The sequence below is a fragment of the Acanthisitta chloris genome, unplaced genomic scaffold, assembly GCF_000695815.1.
Source record: "Acanthisitta chloris isolate BGI_N310 unplaced genomic scaffold, ASM69581v1 scaffold25659, whole genome shotgun sequence".
In the NCBI taxonomy this organism is placed as follows: domain Eukaryota; kingdom Metazoa; phylum Chordata; class Aves; order Passeriformes; family Acanthisittidae; genus Acanthisitta; species Acanthisitta chloris.
This window is the reverse complement of record NW_008693531.1, coordinates 636-10914: the sequence shown is the minus strand read 5'-3', so window position 1 is coordinate 10914 and position 10279 is coordinate 636.

Here is a 10279-nt window from a genome sequence, read left to right as displayed (position 1 = left end):
TGCTGGCTCAGCTAACTTCACATTTTGTGTTTAGAACAAAAGAGCCTCAAATGTCTGTGCTAGTCTGTAGTTACATCTACAGCTGAATTCGACTTACTGCAGTACACTCTTCTCTTCAAGGCTGCATACTTATCTGTCCCTCACAGCTCACTTTCAGACGTGCGTTTCCCTGGAAAGCCTATGGAAAATATGAAGCTGAAATCTTAGCAGAACAGAGAGATTTTGATGTTAAGGCATGGGCCCTGTATGCTTGGGGAGTAGACCCATGGTTTCTCCAGTCTTGAGGCACCTGGAGCAGCATAATCCAGAGGCCTTCTGCAGGACACTGTCACCATTTGTGATAGTGAACAACTCTGATGAGATACCTCTGCAGGCTTCCTGCAGCCCCTCAGAACAGCCAACTCTCTCTGCCTTCTTTCTGTAGCCTCCCCTAGGGACTGCATGGGACTGGCAGAGAAAGTTCATGTTCACAGAGCCTAGGGGGTGCTTTCTGAAGGCCGAGCAGTTCCTGTGCACCCTGTCCAGTACTGGTCAGAGTTGGCTGTTAGTGCTACGAAGGCAAAAGAAGTAGGCCAGTGCCTGCTGTTGTGTTGGAGAAAAGGAGCCTCAAGGATGCTCCTGTGCATGCATCCACCTCATCAGAGACCTGTAGACACATTCAGGTGAGATTGTCTTTGCTGCTGTGGGATGAGTTGTCAGTGTCTAATACTCCCATGCTGCACCACTCACAGTGGGACAGTGGACATGCCAGCTTATTTCACATTACCTCCACAGATATTTACATATCAGCACAGAGAGGTCTGCATCTACAGGATTGGATCACCCTGGCTGGAGTTAGGATGGCAGCTGTCTACAGTGTATATCCTGCCAAACCAAGCAAAACTAACATTGGTGCTGTCTTTTTATGTACATAAAAGCAAATCTCACATTAAAATGTTAAAAAAAAGGTAATCCAGGGAAACTTGAGACAGATAACATTTGCGTCTTGACCTACCAGTGAAAATGAACTGTAAGTTAGCTTTCTGAAGCTCTGTGAGGTTGGAACTCTTCAGAGGAGCATAAAGCAACGAATAGCACATCCAAGTTCTGCTTGATACTCAGTAATAGAAGCTAAATGAAGCTAAATCAAATTTGGGCCGGTCACTAGTGGTGTTCTCCAGGGCTCAGTATTGAGGCCAGTCTTGTTTAACATCTTTATTGATGATATGGATGTGGGGATTGAGTACACCCTCAGTAAATTTGCAGATGACACTGAGTTGGGTGGGACTGTTGAACTGCCTGGGGTAGGAAAGCTCTACAGAGAGACCTGGACTGACCTGATCAGTGGGCTGAGGACAACAATGGTAAGTTCCAGGTCCTGCACCTGGTACAAAACAACCCCATGCAGTGCTACAGGCTGGGGGAGAGTGGCTTGAGTGTTGTTCATCAGAAAAGGACTTGGGAGTGCTGGTGGACTGCTGGCTCAATATGAGCCAACAATGTGCACAGGTGGCCAAGAACGCCAATGGCATCTTGACCTGTATCAAGAATAGTGTGTCCAGCAGGACTAGGGAAGTGATTATACCCCTACACTTGGCATTGATGAGGTCACACCTCAAGTACTGTGTTCAGTTTTGGGCCCCTCACTTAAAAAAGGACATTGAGGTGCTGGAGCGAGTCCAGTGAAGGGCAATGAAGCTCATAAAAGGTCTGGAAAACATGTAATATTAGGAACAGTTGAGGGAATTTTTTGTTTAGCCTTGAAAAGCTAAGTCACCCTTATCACCCTGTCTCAGGGTTGACCTCATAATTCTTTACAACTGCTTGCAAGGGGGTTGTAGAGAGGAGGGGGATGGTCTCTTCTGCCATGCCTGCAGTGAGAGGATGAGAGGGAACAATCATAAACTGAGACAGGGGAAATTGAGGTTAGATGTTAGGAAAATTTTTTACCTGTTACAGTGCTCAGGCTCTGGAATAGATTGCCCAGGGCCATGGTGGAGTTACTATCCCTGAAAATGTGTAAGAGGCAACTGGATCTGATGCTGGAAGATACGATTTAGGGGTTACAGCAGAGTGGCAGGTTAATGGTTGGACTTGAAGATCTTAGGTGTGTCCTCTAAACTTGATGGTACTATGAATATTAAGTAAAATGATTGCCAGAAGCAACTAGTGCTTTATAACTCCCCAAAGAATTCTTATCACATGTTAAAACAAGTGTTCCTTCTCACAGCTGCAATGTTTTCATGTGTGCCGGCTTTGCAGGCAGTTACCTCAGTAATTTTGGCTCAAGTCATATGGTGGACTAGGATTGGAGAAAATACATCCCAGAACCACACGTGCTGCAAAATTGGAATAAAACTAACTTTCTTGTGAGGTTTCATGGAAAAGGAGCCCAGAACGGTGATAAGAAAAATATCAATTAGCTGAAATATCCATGATAGTACGTTCTCCTTAGGTATGTTTCCTTCATGTATACCCTCTGTGATTCTACTTCAGAAACTCTAGGCTTTATTAACATATGATGGATTGTATTGCCATTATTTAGTTTGCTACATTATTCTCCTTTAGTAGAAGATAATGATTTAATCAAGTGTATCACCCTGGAAAGAAGGGGTATATAACACAGCGTGCCTGGAGGAAGAGACTGTAGAATCTTGGCTCTCCTTCATCTTCTCCGTTCTGCCTTATATCTTACTTAAAAAAATACTCTCTCTAGTTTCAGCTTCCCCATGAAAAACCACAACCTCTCCCCGCTCAAAACCTCTTTTGACCTAAAATTCCCCTTGGTCTCTTTGGTGTGCTTCCTCATAAGGAGAAATCCAGGCAGAATCACTTTCAATCACTGAAGTCCCACTTTGTCTTTACTACTACTACCACCTATCACTGACACTAATAGTCCTCACTTTTCAAAGTATTTTCTCATTTTTTTTCTTTACTTCTTTCTTCTTCCATTTCTCCCTGTAGCCAAGCTGTCTCAATCACTGTCAAGGAACAATTGCTTTGGCAATGGCAAAGGCATGGTGACAGACCTATTGCTGGGAATGGCCCTGCTGTGAGAAGGAGGCTGGACTGATGATGCCCTGTCAGCAGCTCGTCTGTGATTCCTCATTCCTGCATGGAAGTCAGGTGCAGAAAACAAGTTTGTGGTTGACTCACTGTGAGTCTGTACCCCAAATCCCCTCTAGTAACTCAAGCACCGTGGGACCCAGACTTACAGGATCACTCTTTACAGTTTCCAAATTATGCCAAGCAATTCCAGCAGCTGACATGCCTGTGAAGGATGTCTGGTTGCACCTGCCCCACCGACAGGTATGAAACTTTCTAGAACATCTTTAGATGGGTCAGGGTTGGCCACTTTTAAGTCCAGTTTCATCCTGCATGAATCCTCATGCCTCACACCTCCATGGAATCTCAACATTCAGAGGTCTGTAACACAGTTAGGGAGTGGTATAGCCAAAGCAAAAGTTTGAGTTACCCATGAATTATAAATGTGCTTATCAGGATATAATTAATATAGTTTCTTAAACACATGTATAAACATACTCAACTACTGTACTGCAAACAGTATCCTAAGGTCTTTGTAATACCGTGATGGCAAAGCCTGACACACATAGCAGTTAAGTATGTGAACCATGTAGTCAGCAAAGGGGCAAAGCTGGGTGCAGGTTCAGAATAAAGGTTTTCAAGTAGCTAAATGTTGCCAGAAGATGAGAACGAGTAACTGCAAGTGAAACACCCTGAATACATAGTAGTAAAGACAAAACCAAGATAAACTCTCTGAGGATCAAGGGAGCCCTCCACCCCATTTTGGGAGAAAAGCTACATTAAAAAGTTAGACATGATGAAGGAAAATCAGAAGACATAAGACAAGCTATCTCCTCAAAATGCTTTTGAGTCTCATTACCCTCCCATCTGTGACTAGAAGCCATTCAGGATCATAGCCAGCAATGCTAAAGAGGTGGCATCTGCTCCGTGGTACTCATAGCTTATTGAGCACAGAGCTACATACCCACAGAATGGGAAATGAAGAGATAATGAATATCAAGCAATAATGAATAATTAGCAAGAACTGTGTTGTCAAGGAATTCAATTCCTTCAATTCCTCAACTTATAGATTAATACACATATATTCAGATATCAGTCCTGGTTTGGATTGCTTCATTGACTCCAAGCCTTGCTTCACAGGTCTCCATGCCAACTTCCCTTTGGAGGTCACTACAGGACATGTCAGAAAAGTTTGAGAAACCTCACAGCTTTCATTAAGCCCTGTCTAGCACTGAGGAACACAGAGGAAAAGAATCCACGAGAGGTGCTGCTGTACTCATGTAACCTCAGCTTAGCCTGCTTCTTCCTTGCCAAGCAAGTTGTGAGGGGAAAACGAGAGGTCCCACTCAGGGGCTGTTTCTGGAAGCATGAGGTATGTAAGGGGGAGACATGGAGGGACTGAGGAAGCTTTGCTGAAGGGCAGTGCTTGGTGTCAGTGGTGACAAACCAAAAGCATTCAGGCTGGGGATGCTTTATTTGCCTGGATATCAAGAAGGGCAGGCACCGACCTCCCTGTGCCACCCAAGGAGGGGTGGACCGTCCACTCCACATCAGGGCAGAGTCTTCAATTGGGCAGAGGGCAGAGGGGTTCTGCTTCCCGAAGATATTTTCATCTCTGAGGCAGTGGCCCCACAGGGATGCAGGAGCTTACCAGCCAGTGTCTTAAAAGTCTTCAGGGATTTTTTTCCCCTGACCAATCCCACTGACAAGCATGCAAAGGAACTGGGAGGGCAATCAAAAGCTGTTTCTCTGCTAACAGCCCTGTTTCTGGGCTCCTCCATGCTGTCACAGTGGTCAAATCTCTGTGGTCAAAGCAGCAGCCTATCCATTTGAATGGGTAACCCTTGCATGCACAAAATGTCTTCTCTCCCCTCCCTGCCTTGCCCAGCACTCTTCATCCCCAAGGCCCCTGCCTGCTCAGAGTGAGGGAAGGCAGCACATTCTACCTGTTTGAACTTGGTGCATACTGTTTGCACCTAGAACATAGAGTGTGCACCCCCATTGATCCTCTGGATGTGGCAGGGATGCAAGATGTTATGCAGCTTAGGGAGCTCATCCCCCAGCCTCTCCCAAATTGAGTGCCATTTCACCTTGCTTGGAGGAGACAGAAAAGACTTAAATGGAATTGAGTCCAAAAGTCAAACACTTGCAGCATAAGCATCCCTTGCCTTGGTCTGTCACTCCATCACTCCACAGTAATTTCAAGAGACTGTGTTAGGTGCATCTCCTGTGGGCCAGACAGAGCTTCCCAAAGGCTTTTATTTAGTCAAGGGCATTGCTGCTACAGCCAGAAGGAGTGTCATGCAAGGCTGTTGTTACTTGCTGGTATCATGCTCAGGGAGTTGGTTGGTGCAGTTCTCTGTGTCCAGCCCCAGAACCGTAGAAGGACTTTCCCTGGCCCTGACCAGGTTCAAGCAGCCGGGGCACCAAGGAGTCACTCTTGCAGCAGCAGAGGTGATCTGGGAGGGGAAAACTCACCCTGGGGGGCTGGGACAATTTCATTCCTGAGGGACGTGGGCATTTCTTCCTCCCCTTGCATGGCCTGATATTTGTGGCCTCTCTCCCTTTTCTAGCATGACATCTGCAGCTGCAGCACCATTAACAGAGCAGATTGACATCCCAAGCTTTCCCCAGACCCTGCAGAACATGGAGAGCAAGGCCATGGAGCTGGTCAAGTGCTGTCCCATCTGCCTGGACTGTGGAGAGGAGGCCAGCTATGTACTGCCATGCCTCCACCACTTCTGCTCTGCGTGCATCCTGCGGTAGGCTAAGGGCAAGTCCGAGTGCCTCCTCTAGAAAAGAAGGGTGGCCCCCACCCTGCATTTGGTGTGGGGGGATGACAACTTTGTGGAGAATGTCATTCCACCCAATGCAGCACTATCAGATGTGTTCCACCTGAGAGTAGGAGCTCCAGGACTCCCAGCTGCCCCTGGTCTCTATAGCCCTGCAATAGCCCTGCCATCAGCACTGGCTCCACTGCCCTGGTGTCCAATGGGTGTCTCCCACATGTATATCTGGTTGTCCTTCTTCTACATCTTCCCAGCTGTCCTCTATTGCCTGCTATCTTGTCTGTATCAGGAGCTGGGGCAGCTCTTTGAAGATGTTGAGGAAGCAGCAGTGCTTTGTCCCATCCAGCCTGCACTACTTTGGCCTGGATGAAGAGGGTCTGTTCCAGCTGCTCCTGGCACACGAGGGAGCTTTGCCCAACCAGCTTATTGACACCATTTCATGCCACTGCAGCAAAGAGGACTGACATCAGATGGGCTTGGGGCACAGCCATGCGGCTGCTAAGTGTGAGGACAACCTGAAGACTTTCCCTGCCCTGATGCCTCCCAAGGGGGTTGCCCAAGCCAGCCCTCTGGGAGAGTCCAAGCAGTCCCCATTCTGCCCCCATTCCCTCCTGTGGGGAGTAAGAAGAGGCCCAGGAGAACTCGTAGGGAGTAAGAAGACGCTCAGGAGAAGCCAGAGGAGGCTGTGCCAGGGTCCTCCACATGTAGCCAGGACAGCGAATGCTCACCAGGAGGCCTCCAGTAAACCCTGAAAGGGAGGGCCAGCAACAATGAGGACTATTCCCAAGTCCCCAGGGAGCTACCCTACCATTGGTGACATTGGGAGGGTGCATCAGGAGCCAGCTAAACCAGGGCCAGACTGCAGCTGGGGCACACACCAGCCCCTTGTGGTCCTGCCCCTAAATCTATTTAACATTTAATAAAAGAAAATAGAAGCATGAAAACTGCAGAAAATGTCTCTGTATTACTAACAATGCTGGTGGCATTTCTCTCCCCATCTGTGTTGCTTTTTTCCCCTCTTCCTGGTGCTTTGACCACCATTTCCTCACATATCCCCTGGGCATTATGAGCACTGAGGACACTGGTGGGAGATGCAGACCTTGGCCAGAAGGTGTTGGATGTTGATGCTGGCAGGTCCTTTTTACATATGCCAAGTACTATTTTGTTGTTAGCCCCAACGGCAAGAGTTTTCTTGCTCCAGGTTTGCATTTCTACAACTGATGTTGTAGGTGGGATGTTTCCAGCCAGTGGGTCTCCAGGGTCAGCCCATGCCCTACTGCTCATCCCCCCAGGCCTGTCCTCCCCCTCACCACACACTGTGCCCCACATCCCAGGGCTCTGCTCTCCTACCAGCCTGCACTGCCCAGTGCAGCCTCACTAAGGTGGTACCCAAATCCCTCCTCCTGCTTGGAGTCACATCTCGATGCTGCTCTCTGAGCCAGCCCAGGGTTGTACCCTGCCAAGACAGGAGTCCCATGAAGTTCTTCAAAGGGAAGTGCGAAGTCCTGCCCCTGTTTGCAGTGAGAGAGAAGTGAGTAAGAGTGCAGAATGGCTAAATGAATAAAGAAAGGTACAAATGATGAATATCATAAAATATGTTCAAGCTTTTGCCTTACCTTGGCTGGTGAATAGAACTGTAGTGAGTGGGGAGGCAGAGGAGCTGCCTCAGGAGAGCCAGGGTGTGTTCAAAATCCCTAGGTGGAAAGCCAGCATCTTACATATAGAGAAATTCCACAGAGCCTGCCTGGTAACTGTAAAACTTTATGGCCATTGCAACTCCATTTTGTGGGAAAGCAGCACACCTCAGTGTTGAAAGAAAAACTTTTGGACAATCGCCCTTGAAGTCCAGGGAAGTCAGCTGTTGCATATGCTGTTTTAATAGAAGTGTCACGTTAAAATGCTGAAGTCATCAATGGGGCGGAGGAACTTCAAGCTTAAACAGCATGGCACAAATTCACTTTCAGACTGTCAAATGATAGACTCCATGTATACCCTCCTGCTCATTTGCTGCCTCCACAGGAACTCTGCACTGAGTGCTTTAATGCTGGAGTTGGAACTAAACTTTTGTTGTGGCTTTCCCTGGGTCTGCAAGGAACTACAGCTTTTAATCACTGCTTGCAACCTGCCTCCATATATATGCAAAGCTTTGCCAGTCTGCTCTCAGCAAGTCCCGTTGATTGCACACTACTAAGAGATGACTGAGGTCTCATCTGCAAAAGCCAAAGTTTACAATTACTTAGAATTAGCTAGCCCAAAATGAAAAGAAGACCAGTTCTTTTGAGGTTTGGCAGGGGCATCCAGTTTTCAAACACAGTCACCTTCTCAGGCTAAGGGCCTAGGGGCAGATTAAACCTGGTTCTGAGGGCATATGGTAATCCCCTTTCAAGGCAGCAAGGTGCTCCTGTGAGAGTCCATAACCTAGCCCTTCCTGGGATACTTCTGCAGGGAGATAAAGGTATGGGATGTCAGGATTGGTGCGAGCAGCCTAGGAGGGCAGGAGACTGCAGCTGGGCAGGCTAGGGATTCATTCTGACATAGGTGTTTGAGGTCCCTGAGACAGAGTTTTGGGTGATACGGATGGGATGGGTTTTGGTGACCAGCGTCAGGGTTGGATATCTCAGAGACACTTGGGAAACATGCAGAATCTTGCAGTGCCTGAGATATGATTTGGACAGCTTTGAGAAAAGTTTCTAGGGGCTGTGAAGCAGGGTTGTGTGTTCTGGAGTTTGGGGACAGGTTTGGGAGTGTTTGATGTCTCTTGGAAAGGGTTTGCCAGTGTTTGGAGGCCTGGGGCAGTGTTTGGACCTCACTGATGGAAGTTAAGCAGAGTCTAGGGACTCGATAATTTTGAGGATCCTGAAGAAAGCTATCAGGGTATTCCAGGACCCTAATTCCAGGTTGGTATGCATTGTGGGTACTTGGGCAGCTTTTCTATGGGTCTTAGGAAACCCTGGGGCAGGGTGTAGGTTGGGTTGAAGGAAGGCTTTAGGGGACCCGAAGCAGGGTTTGGAAGTATTTGGGAGCACCCAGAGGAGGCTGGGTGGATTTTCAGGGGTTTGTAGCTCTGGGGTGGATTTTCAGGGGTTTGTAGCACCCAGAGGAGGCTGGGGAGGATTTTCAGGGGTTTGTAGCTCTGGAGCAGAGTCTGGGAGTCTTTGGGGCAAGGAAGCTTAGAAGAGGGTTTGTGCTGTGGCCTGGGAGTAGGTTTTTGGGGGTTGTGGAGGCATGAAGACAGGTTTTAGGGGTGTCCATAGTCCAATGTCATCTCTGAGGTAGGGTTTCATGTCTTTGAGGATCCTGAAGGAGGTTTCAGTTATTGTTTAGAGCCCTTGGGCATGACTGTGAGACACTGGGAATATTTGGGCACTGTGTGGAGCAAATGGAGTACTTGAAGCACAATTTGGTCAGGTTTTGTGGAAGTCTTATGGTGACTTGAAGCAAGGTTCAGGGGTACGTGGGAGAACTTGCACAGTTAGGGTGGACTAGGAATGCTGGGACAGGGCTCAAGGGTGTTTAGGAGAGATCTTAGAAACCTGTGAAACTGTTTTTTGTGTTTGTCTTCCTGGAGTTTTTTGTTGGTTTTTTTCCCCTCCAGCACTGGTCATGTTTTAGGTCATTAGAACACTTTAGCATGGCTTGTGAGGCCCTAGAACAGGATTTGGAGGCTGGAAAAGGTCTCTGGAGGACCTGAAGCAGGCTTTGAGGCATTTAGGGGCAGGTTTGAAGTGTCTTCAGTAGCCCTGCTTGTGGGTTTCAGAGGGGAGGGGATATCAACTGAAAGCAGTTTTCGGTTCCTGGGAGGTTTTTGAGCATAAAGAGGTTTAGAGTCCTTAGGGTCACTGGGGATGGTGTGAAACTTTTAGCATTTCTGGGAGATTTTGTGGCAGAATTTGGAGTTCTGGGGAAGTTTCAGAATATCTTGAAGAATGTCAAGGTTTCCTTGGGAGTCATGGACAAATTTCGAGTTCTTTGAGTAAAATTGTGCAGGGTACAAAGTCTCTTGGAGCCAGCAAGAACTGAGGGACATTTGGGCATATTTAGGGTTTGAGGACAGTGTTTGTATCCTTTAGCATGGGCTAGGCGAGGTCTGAGAAAGCCTGGGAACGGAGCTTAAGTTGTTTGGGGCCACTTGGGCCATTTTAGGTGAGTCTTTGGAGGCACTTGGATTTGATTTGAGATCAATTCCTGGCACAAGAGCAAGATTTCAGGGTGTTTGGTGGAAGCCTTCAGGGGCCTGGAGGCAGATTTGGTAAGTTTTGGGAGCTTTAGAGAAGTTTGGGTGTGTTTGGTGGCTTCTGGGAGGGACTTCTGGATGTTTTTGTGGCCTACAAGAAAGGTTTGTGAGGTCTTTGTGGGAAATTGGGGTTTGTGGGTCTTTGGAAAAGGACTTTCCATGAGTTTAAAAACAGGGTTTGGGATTTTTGGGGACCATGATGCAGGTTTGGGGGATTTTGGAGGCAGTGGGA